This window comes from Lolium rigidum, chromosome 1, assembly GCF_022539505.1.
Source record: "Lolium rigidum isolate FL_2022 chromosome 1, APGP_CSIRO_Lrig_0.1, whole genome shotgun sequence".
Taxonomy (NCBI): domain Eukaryota; kingdom Viridiplantae; phylum Streptophyta; class Magnoliopsida; order Poales; family Poaceae; genus Lolium; species Lolium rigidum.
Window position 1 is genome coordinate 170,807,043 of NC_061508.1, and position 12,287 is coordinate 170,819,329.

The window sequence follows — 12,287 nt, forward strand, 5'->3', positions numbered from 1 at the left end:
CCAAACCAAGTACTAACATAACATGCACACTGTCACCTTCACACTACGAAAGGAGGAATAAATCACATCAATACTATCATAGCAATAGTTAACTTCATAATCTACAAGAGATCACAATCATAGCCTACGCCAAGTACTACACGATGCACACACTGTCACCATTACACCGTGCAGGAGGAATAAACTACTTTAATAACATCACTAGAGTAGCACACGAGATAAATTGTGATACAAAACACATTGCAATCATAAAGAGATATAAATAAGCACTTCACTATGCCATTCATAACGGTGAATAAGTATTATGTGAAATATAGCCTAAGAGACCCACACGGTGCACACACTGTCACCTTTACACACGTGGGACAAGGAGTCTCCGGAGATCACATAAGTAAAACCCACTTGACTAGCATAATGACATCTAGATTACAAGCATCATCATATGATTCTCAATCATGTAAGGCAGCTCATGAGATTATTGTATTGAAGTACATAGGAGAGAGATTAACCACATAGCTACCGGTACAGCCCCGAGCCTCGATGGAGAACTACTCCCTCCTCATGGGAGACAGCAACGTTGATGAAGATGGCGGTGGTGTCGATGGAGGAGCCTTCCGGGGGCACTTCCCCGTCCCGTCGGCGTGCCGGAACAGAGACTCCTGTCCCCTAGATCTTGGCTTCGCGATGGCGGCGGCTCTGGAAGGTTTCTCGTACCGTGGCTTTTCCCGTATCGTGTTTTAGGTCAGGGACCTTTATATAGGCGAAGAGGCGGCGTCAGAAGGTCAACGAGGCGACGACACAACAGGGGGCGCGCCCCCCCTTGGCCGCGCCGGCCTGGTGTGTGGTGGGCTCGTGGCCCCCCTCTGGCGGCTCTCGGGTGTTCTGGAAGCTTCATGCAATCCTAAGACTCTGGGCGTTGATTTCGTCCAATTCCGGGAATATTTCCTTACTAGGATTTCTGAAACCAAAAATAGCAGAAAACAGCAACTGGCCCTTCGGCATCTCGTCAATAGGTTAGTTCCGGAAAACGCATAAATATGACATAAAGTATGCATAAAACATGTAGATATCATCAATAATTTGGCATGGAACATAAGAAATTATCGATACGTCGGAGACGTATCAATATGCTTCAGCTTCTTGTGTGACCTTGGCTCCTGTGTATTGGCTATGGCACCCATGTTGTCACAGTAGACGGTCATCGGGTCCAACGCACTAGGAACCACACCAAGCTCAGTAATGAACCTATTCATCCATATTGCTTCCGATGAAGCCTCCGAAGCAGCTATGTATTCAGATTCGGTTGAAGATTTCGCCACCACGCTTTGCTTGGCACTCATCCAGCTCACTTCTGCACCATTCAAAATAAACACGTACCCAGATTGAGACTTAGAGTCATCTGGATCAGTGTTCCAACTAGCATCGGTATAACTGGCTACAACGAGCTCTTGGTCACCTCCGTAACAAAGAAACATATCCTTAGTCCTTTTCAAGTACTTCAGGATATTCTCGACCGATGTACGATGTTCCATTCCAGGATCACTTTGATATCTGCTGGTCAAACTAATAGCATGTGCGATATCCGGTCTCGTACACAACATGGCATACATGATAGAGCCTATTGACGAGGCATAGGGGATCTTGTTCATCCTTTCTCTTTCTTCTGTCGTAGTCGGACCTTAAGTTTTACTCAAAATATTACCTGGTAACATGGGCAAGAACCCTTTCTTGCTTTCATCCATTCTAAACTTCTTTAGAATCTTGTCCAGGTGTGTACTCTGTGAAAGCCCTATTAGGCGTCTTGATCTATCTCTATAAATCTTGATGGCTAAAATGTACACTGCTTCTTGATACGTCTCCAACGTATCTATAATTTCTTATGTTCCATGCTACTTTTATGATGATACACATATGTTTTATACACACTTTACATCATTTATATGCATTTTCCGGAACTAACCTATTGACGAGATGCCGAAGTGTCAGTTCCTGTTTTCTGCTGTTTTTGGTTTCAGAAATCTTACACAGGAAATATTCTCGGAATTGGACGAAATCAAGGCCCACGATCTTATATTTCCACGAAGCTTCCAGAACACCGGAGAGGGACCAGAGGGGAGGCCCAGGGCCCCCACACAGTATGGCGGCGCGGCCAGAGGGGGGGCGCGCCCCCCTGGTGTGTGGGACCCCCAGACCCCTTCCGACTCCGTTTCTTCGCCTATATAAGTCGCCGTGACCTAAATCTTCGAGACGAATAAGCCACGGGACGAGAAAAGTTACGCAGCCGCCACCATCGCGAAGCCAAGATTCGGGGGACAGAAGTCTCTGTTCCGGCACGCCGCCGGGACGGGGAAGTGCCCCCGGAAGGCATCTCCATCGACATCACCGCCATCTTCATCGCCGCTGTTGTCTCCCATGATGAGGAGGGAGTAGTTCTCCCTCGGGGCTGAGGGCTCTACCGGTAGCTATGTGGTTAATCTCTCTCTCATGTACCCTAATACAATGATCTCATGAATTGCCTTGCATAATTGAGATCCATATGATGAGCTTTGTATCACTATTAATCTATGTGCTACTCTAGTGATGTTATTAAAGTAGTCTATTCCTCCTTCATGATGTAAAGGTGACGGTGTGTGCATCATGTAGTACTTGGCGTAGGTTATGATTGTGATCTCTTGTAGATTATGGAGTTAACTATTACTATGATAGTATTGATGTGATCTATTCCCCCTTTCATAGTGTAATGGTGACAGTGTGTGCGCTATGTTAGTTCTCGGTCTAAATTGCAATGATCTATTATGCTCTAAAGGTTACTTAAATATGAACACCGAATTTTGTGGCGCTTGTTAACTCCGGCTTGAGGGAGCTCTTGTAGCCCTACACAATGAATGGTGTTTGTTATCAAACAAGAGTATATGTAGCACAAGTGAGGAGAAGTTATTTATTTATTATGTGATCAATGTTGAGAGTGTCCACTAGTGAAAGTAGGATCCCTAGGCCTTGTTTCCGAATAGAAAGTTACACCACAGAGAATTGCTTCCCACGCTAGCAAGCTATTTTCTGGCATCGTTTCCAACTGTTCTGCTACATGTTTACTCGCTGCCATATTTATTTCAGATTGCTATTACCACTCATATTCATCCATATTACTTGTATTTCACTATCTCTTCGCCGAACTAGTGCACCTATACATCTGACAAGTGTATTAGGTGTGTTGGGGACACAAGAGACTTCTTGTATTGTGATTGCAGGGTTGCTTGAGAGGGATATCTTTGTCCTCTACCTCCCTGAGTTCGATAAACCTTGGGTGATTCACTTAAGGGAAACTTGCTCGCTGTTCTACAAACCTCTGCTCTTGGAGGCCCAACACCTGTCTACAGGAATAGAAGCGTGCGTAGACATCAAGCTATTTTCTGGCGCCGTTGCCGGGGAGGTAAGGTAAAAGGCACTCACACTCCGGACCCCGGCAACTAAGCTATTTTCTGGCGCCGTTGCCGGGGAGGTAAGGTAAAAGGTATTCACACCCTCCGACTACTAAGCTATTTCCTAGCATTGTTGCCGGTGTGTGAGTGCTCGAAGCTATTTCCTTTAGATCCTGCAATTGCATCTTTTTGTTTCTTGTTTTACACTAGTAAGGCATAATGGAAAACAACTGTGAGCTTTTTAATTTATTTCCTAAGTTAAGATATGAATTGTGTGATGCGGAAATTAAAAAACCTATGGAACCTTATTTGCATGCTAGTAGCAATGTTATTAGTATGAACGCAATTACTGCTAATGCTATGGAAAATTCTAAGCTTGGGGAAGCTGGTTTTGATGAGCATGATATTTTTAGTCCCCCAAGTTTTGAGGAGAAAATTTTCTTTGATGATACTTTGCCTCCTATTTATGATGATTATAATGATAGTGGTATTTTGGTGCCACCTACTATGGAGGATAAAGGTTATTATGATTATACCATGCCTGCAATTTATGATGATTACAATGATGGTTATGGTAGTTTTACTCCCACTATTACTAATAAAATTGATTATGCTTATGTGGAGAGTAATGACACTTTTATGCATGTGAATAAGAATGCTTTATGTGATACTTATATTGTTGAGTTTGTTCATGATGCCACTGAAAGTTATTATGAGAGAGGGAAACATGGCTATATGCATCTTAATAATATCAAGTTTCCCCTCTTTATGTTGAGAATCTTGAAGTTGCGCTTGTGCTGCCTTTCTATGCTTGTTGCATTATGCTTACATGACTTGTTTATTTACAAGATTCCTTTTCATAGAAAGTGGGTTAGACTTAAATTTGTTTCATACTTGCTTTTTGATGCTCTCTTTGCTTCAACTCTCATTCTTATGTGAGCATCATTAAAATTGTTGAGCCCATCTTAATGGCTATAAAGAAAGAACTTCTTGGGAGATAATCCATGTCTTTATTTTGCTACTGTTTTGTTGTGTCTTGGAAGTTGTTACTACTGTAGCAACCTCTCCTTATCTTTATTTTATTGCATTGTTGTGCCAAGTGAAGTCTCTAATAGAAGGTTGATACTAGATTTGGATTTCTGCGCAGAAACAGATTTCTATCTGTCACGAATTTGCGCAGGGCTCTCTGTAGGTAACTCAGAAAAATCTTCCAATTTACGTGCGTGTTCCTCAGATATGTACGCAACTTTCATTAGTTTTGAGTTTTCTGATTTGAGCAACGGAAGTACCTCTTAAAAATTCGTGTTTACTGGCTGTTCTGTTTTGACAGATTCTGTCTCTTTTTTTTTGCATTGTCTCTTGTGGACTTTAAGCAAGGCTTTCTAGACGTGGAGAGCTGTAGCTAATGTTTTATTGAGTTCTTGCAATGTGTCACTATAGGACTAAAGTGGATTAAAGTTTTTTTGAGTACTAACCCCTCTAATGAAGTTTATGAGAAGTTTGGTGTGGCAGAAGTTTTCAAGGGTCAAGAGAGGAGGATGATATATGATCAAGAAGAGTGAAAACTCTAAGCTTGGGGATGCCCCGATGGTTCATCCCCGCATATTTCAAGAAGACTCAAGCGTCTAAGCTTGGGGATGCCCAAGGCATCCCCTTCTTCATCAACAATTTATCAGGTTTCTTCTATTGAAACTATATTTTTATTCGGTCACATCATATGTTCTTTACTTGGAGCGTCTGTGTGCTTCTATTTTCGTTTTGTTATCTTAGTTCTCTGAATAAATTTGATGAGTCGCATTTGCAAGGTCGCATTTGCAAGGTCGACTATATTTTTCGTTTTGGAGCGTCTAAGACTAGTCTACGAGTCGCATTTGCAAGGTCGACTCGGCCTGTCGACTCGACTCATTTGATGAGTCGATCGAGTCGATCGACTAGTCTTGACTAGTCTCGACTAGTCTAGGTTTGTGAGTCTGTCGACTTAAAAAATGACCCCACATGTTATAATTTTTTCCATTCTTTCCTCCCATTCTCATTTTCCCCGGTGTTTCCCCATGAAACCAAGATCGAGAGACAGTTTCCTCGCTCAACCCCAAAAGCCAAAACACATCTTGGTGTTCTCTCCCTTGGCCGCCGCCTGCGCAAGAACCCGCCGGCCATTGGAAGGAATTGCCCGAGGTTTTCCCCACTCCCCTGTCCCCAACCCGTAGGCTGCTGGTTCATGGACAAGAGGAAGGCCTTGGCCATTGGAAGGAATTGCCCGGGTTTTTCCCTTGTCCCCAGCCTTATATTCTACGATTTTATCCTAAATTATATATTTTTATTAAACATGAGTCTTGCTGAGTCGAGACTAGTCTAGACTAGTCTACGAGTCGCTGGCCCAGTACGACCGGTCGACTCGTCGACTCGCAAACCATGGATCATACCTTGTGTGGGAGAGAGACACGCTCCGCTTTTTCATAAGAACACTAGTGTTCTTCGCTTTTATTTTAATGTTCACGGCGGAGTTGAAAACCGCTTCGTTGATTGCTATTTGGTTGGAAACAGGAAATGCTTCATGTAGTAATTGGTATATGGTCTTGAATAATTTGATACTTGGCAATTGTTTTGAGCTCTCATAGATCATGTTTAAGCTCTTGCATCATGTAATTTGCACCTATTAATGAAGAACTACATAGAGCTTGTTGAAATTTGGTTTGCATGATTGGTCTCTCTAAAGTCTAGATATTTTATGGCGAAGTGTTTGAACAACAAGGAAGACAGTGTAGAGTCTTATAATGCTTGCAATATGTTCTTATGTAAGTTTTGTTGTACCGGTTCATACTTGTGTTTGCTTCAAACAACCTTGCTAGCCAAAGCCTTGTACTGAGAGGGGATACTTCTCGTGCATCCAAAACCTTGAGCCAAAACCTATGCCATTTGTGTCCACCATACCTACCTACTACATGGTATTTCTCTGCCATTCCAAAGTACATTACTTGAGTGCTACCTTTAAAATTTCGTTCCTTGTCTTTGCAATACATAGCTCATGGGAAAATAGCTTAAAAACTATTGTGGTATTGAATATGTTGCTATGTATCTTATTTCTTATAAGTTGCTTGTTGAGCGGTAACCATGTTTCTAGGGACGCCATCAACTTTTTACACCTTTGTTGAATATCATGTGAGTTGCTATGCATGTTCGTCTTGTCTGAAGTAAGGGCGATTTATCATGATCAAATGGTTTGAGTATGCATATTGTTAGAGAAGAACATTGGGCCGCTAACTAAAGCCATGAATCATGGTGGAAGTTTCAGTTTGGACACTAATGCTCAATCTCTTATGAGAATATTATCTGTTGTTGAATGCTTATGCATTAAAGAGGAGTCCATTATCTGTTTTCTATGTTGTCCCGGTATGGATGTCCTTGGTTGAGATTTATCAAAAACGAGAAATCAAATGCGATCTATCTCGTTGGACCTTTGTATAGGCGGCATAGAGGTACCCCTTTGTGACACTTGGTTGAAACATATGTTATGCAATGATAATCCATGTAAATCCAAGCTAATTAGGACAAGGTGAAAGCACTATTGGTATTCTATGCATGAGGCTTGCAACTTATAGGATGTCTTATACATAACACATATGAATTATTACTACCGTTGACAAAATTGTTTCTATGTTTCCAAAATAAAAGCTCTAGCACAAAAATAGTAATCCATGCTTCCCTCTGCGAAGGGCCATTCTTTTACTTTATGTTGAGTCAGTTTACCTACTTCTTTCTATCTTAGAGGCAAACACTTGTGTCAACTGTGTGCATTGATTCCAACATACTTGCTTATTTGCATTCATCATATTACTTTGTGTTGACAATTATCCATGAGATATACATGTTGAAGTTGAAAGCAACCGCTAAAACTCATATCTTCCTTTGTGTTGCTTCAAAACTTTCTACTAAGAATTTATTGCTTTATGAGTTAACTCCTATGCAAGTCTTATTGATGCTTGTCTTGAAAGTACTATTCATGAAAAGTCTTTGCTATATGATCAGTTGTTTAGTCATTGTCTTTACCATTGCTTCGAATCACTTCATTCACTTCATATGCTTTACAATAGTATTGATCAAGATTATGATATCATGTCACTTCAGAAATTATCCTTGTTATCGTTTACCTACTCGAGGGCGAGTAGGAACTAAGCTTGGGGATGCTTGATACGTCTCAAACGTATCCATAATTTCTTATGTTCCATGCTAGTTTTATGATGATACTCACATGTTTTATACACACTTTATATCATTTATATGCATTTTCCGGCACTAACCTATTAACGAGATGCCGAAGCGCCAGTTCCTGTTTTGTGCTGTTTTTGGTTTCAGAAATCCTACACAGGAAATATTCTCGGAATTGGACGAAATTAACGCCCAAGGTCTTATTTTTCCACGGAGCTTCCAGAAGACCGAAGAGGATACGAAGTGGGGCCACGAGGCGCCCTAACCATAGGGCGGCACGGCCAGCATGGGGCCCGCGCTGGCCTATGGTGTGGGGCCCCCGTGCCTCCACCGACTCTGCCCTTCCGCCTACTTAAACTCTCCGTCGCGAAAACCCTATTACCGAGAGCCACGATACGGAAAAAGTTCCAGAGACGCCGCCGCCGCCAATCAAATCTCGGGGGATTCAGGAGATCGCCTCCGGCACCCTGCCGGAGAGGGGAATCATCACCGGAGGGCTCTACATCACCATGCCCGCCTCCGGATTGATGCGTGAGTAGTTCATCCTTGGACTATGGGTCCATAGCAGTAGCTAGATGGTTGTCTTCTCCTCTTGTGCTATCATGTATAGATCTTGTGAGCTGCCTATCATGATCAAGATCATCTATTTGTAATGCTACATGTTGTGTTTGTTGGGATCCGATGAATATTGAACACTATGTCAAGTTGATTATCAATCTATCATATATGTGTTGTTTATGTTCTTGCATGCTCTCCGTTGCTAGTAGAGGCTCTGGCCAAGTTGATACTTGTGACTCCAAGAGGGAGTATTTATGCTCGATAGTGGGTTCATGCCTCTATTGAATCTGGGACAGTGACAGAAAGTTCTAAGGTTGTGGATGTGCTGTTGCCACTAGGGATAAAACATCAATGCTTTCTCTAAGGATATTTGTGTTGATTACATTACGCACCATACATAATGCAATTGTCTGTTGTTTGCAACTTAATACTGGAAGGGGTGCAGATGCTAACCCGAAGGTGGACTTTTTAGGCATAGATGCATGCTGGATAGCGGTCTATGTACTTTTTCGTAATGCCCTGATTAAATCTCATAGTAATCATCATGATATGTATGCATCTCTATTTGTCAATTGCCCAACTGTAATTTGTTCACCCAACATGCTATTTCTTATTGGAGAGACACCACTAGTGAACTGTGGACCCCGGTCCATTCTTTTACATCTGAATACAATCTACTGCAATCATTGTTCTCTATTGTTCTTTGCAAGCAAACATCATTCTCCACACCATACGTTTAATCCTTTGTTTACAGCAAGCCGGTGAGATTGACAACCTCACTGTTAAGTTGGGGCAAAGTATTTTGGTTGTGTTGTGCAGGTTCCACGTTGGCGCCGGAATCCCTGGTGTTGCGCCGCACTACACTCCTTCACCAACAACCTTCACGTGGCCTTCATCTCCTACTGGTTTGATAACCTTGGTTTCTTACTGAGGGAAAAATTGCTGCTATACGCATCACACCTTCCTCTTGGGGTTCCCAACGGACGTGTGCTTCACGCGTTATCAATGCTCCGGTGATGGCGCCCGACAATCTTGTTGGAAGTTGTTGTGGAAGCGGTTGGGAAACCCCAAGAGGAAGGTGTGATGAGCACAACAACAAGTTTCCCCCCAGTAAGAAACCAAGGTTTAATCGACTAGTAGGAGAAAGGCGTGACTTCTTAAGGTGTTGATGGCTGACTAGTGGCAGGGCGCACTACCGGCGTCAGCAACAACGTGGAACCTGCACACAACACAACCAAAGTACTTTGCCCCAACTTGCAGTGAGGTTGTCAATCTCATCGGTTTGCTGAACACAAAGGATTAGACGTATCGAGTGGAAAGAGATGTTTGTAGAAAGTAAACAGAACAAGATTGCACTAGATAAATTTATCAGTGTAAAGGAAAGGACCGGGGTCCACACTTCACTAGAGGTGTCTCTCCACAAAGATAAATAGCATGTTGGGTGAAAAATTACAGCTGAGAAATTGATAGAATATCGACCATACATGACAAGATGATTACTATGAAATTTGATGGGCATTACAACATAATACATAGACTGTAATCCAACTGCGTTTATGACTAATAATTCACCTTCCGGAGAAAACATATGACATGAATATATAACATATGACATGAATAATTATCCAAGGGTAATTCTATTGTTTACTTTACACGGATAGCATGCAAGATCACAAATAACATATGACATGAATATATAATCAATCTCAACATAGTATACAATATTCATCGGATCCCATCAAACACAACATTTAGGATTACATAAGGATGATCTTGATCATGTAGGGCAACTCACAAGATCTATACATGAAGCACAAAGTGGAGAAGACACCCATCTAGCTACTACTATGGACCCATAGTCCAGGGATGAACTACTCATCACGCATCACTTCGGAGGCGGGCATGGCGATGTAGATGCCTCCGGTGATGATTTCCCCCTCCGGCAGGGTGCCGGGACGAGCTTTAGAACCCCCCGAGATGGGTTCTACGATGGCGGCCGTGATGGAACTTTTCGTGGATGGAGGCTCGGGTATCCAGGGTTTTTGCCGAGAAGATGTATAAATAGGTGGAGGATTTAGGTCGATGGGGTGCCTGGGGGCCCCACACCACCCCTTGGCGTGGGCCACACCCAGGCCGCGCCATGGGGTGGTCTGGCCGCCCTATGGCGCCTCTTCGACCCCCCTCTGGACTTCGTCTTCGTTTCGGTAAAATATTGACTTCGGCTTTTGTTTCGTCCAATTCCGAGAATATTTCCTGTACAACTTTTCTGAAATACAAAAACAACAGAAAACAGGGAACTGACACTATGGCATCTTGTTAATAGGTTAGTGTCGGAAATCATGTAAAAGTGCAACGAAGTGTAAGAAAAACATATATGAATTGGTGTAAAATAAGCATGGAGCATCAAAAATTATAGATGCGTTTGAGACATATCAAGCATCCCCAAGCTTAACTCCTGCTTGTCCTCGAGTAGGTAAGTGATAACAAAATAATTTTTGATGTGACATGAAGCCAACACAATCTTGATCAAGCATGTAAAGCATTGTGAGCTGGGATCAAAGTACTCTAACATAGGTATGATAGATATAATTCAATAGAACTTAGCAACTATGTTATAACATGAAGAGTAACTCAAACAAATGATCATGAATAATAGTGCATTGAAAGCAACTGTTTGTTTATGATCATAGAGTAAACATAACAAAGTGGTACTCAACACGTCCTTTAGCAAAACATAAATGCTAGGACACCTTCAAAGTTCAGAGGGTGACTAGATACAAGTAATTTAAGAACAAGCAATAGCACAATCATGAATCAACCTATAATAATTTTGGAACTATGCAGATTGCACTAAGAATGACAACAACACTCTCTTATTTGGTGCATAAAGTAGAAGATGAAGACTCAACATAAAAGTAAAAGAGAGACTCTTTGCAGAGTAAGCAAGATAAACAAGTTTTATAAACCTTCCAAAAAGTATGGAACTTATTAGCTTTGAGCTCTCACTACCTAAGCATCTTCAATGGTTAAAGTTAATGTGAGTCAAAAATGAGCTTTATGCTTGCAAATCACAAGTTGAAAATCTCATGCCCCTTGAATGCGAGTACCTAAACCTCATGCTACTCAACTTAGGTCCTAAATAAGTTCTTTTCATTGTAAGTATACATGTATCATTGAGAACCGCCAACGGAGTACCTCTTGCCTGATGATATGGAGGTACTCTTGTAAGAGCAATCCCATGCCAAAATGGCAATACAAACAGACAATTAGCATCTCATCAATTTTTTATTTACTATGAGTATAGCTTTTTATTGAAAATGCTTCGTAGAATGCTCATTGTTGTTTAGGTGTAATTAAATTTCCACCATGAATGATGCATGGCTTAGATTAGCGGCCGAGGCGTTTCTCTAACTCATATACAAACTCCAGGGACTTACAAGTTTCCATTTTATTTCGCACCGCTAGGCATCCATAAACAAAAGAACATGACATCAACTAAATATAAGTGCAATGCCAAGAGTGTTCCCCATGAAAGCATGGTTATACTAACTCCCAACTCGCAATTTGCAAACATATAAACTTCATAAGTAAATGTGCCATCCAGTTCGTGAGAGCTTTACTAACTAATTTTTCTGATGCCAAAATTTAATTTGGAAGATAAATAAAAACATGATGAATTACTTGGAATAGCATTAATGCTACTAGGTAGATATGGTGGACAAAATTGGCGAAATTCGGTTAATGGTGGTTGGATGCACAAGTAGAGTTCATACTCTGTACATGCGAAAGCTAGCAAAAGACTGGCAGCGACAAACTAAGAGAGCAGTAATGGCCATAATCATGCATAGCGAAAAAACATTATCAACCAAAGCATAAAGTGATATTACAATTCAAAAACTAAATGATCATAGAGGCTTTAGTTGAATGGTTATAGTCATAACATGGTATAAGCATGCGCCAAGTCAACCCAATAAAGCATGAAAGGAGAATACCACAACATTATGCTTTTATGATAGAAACAACACATGATTATTTCAATGACACATTATGCACTCTCAGACATTTGAGACAAGTAATGCTACAACAATAAATACTAAGCATATG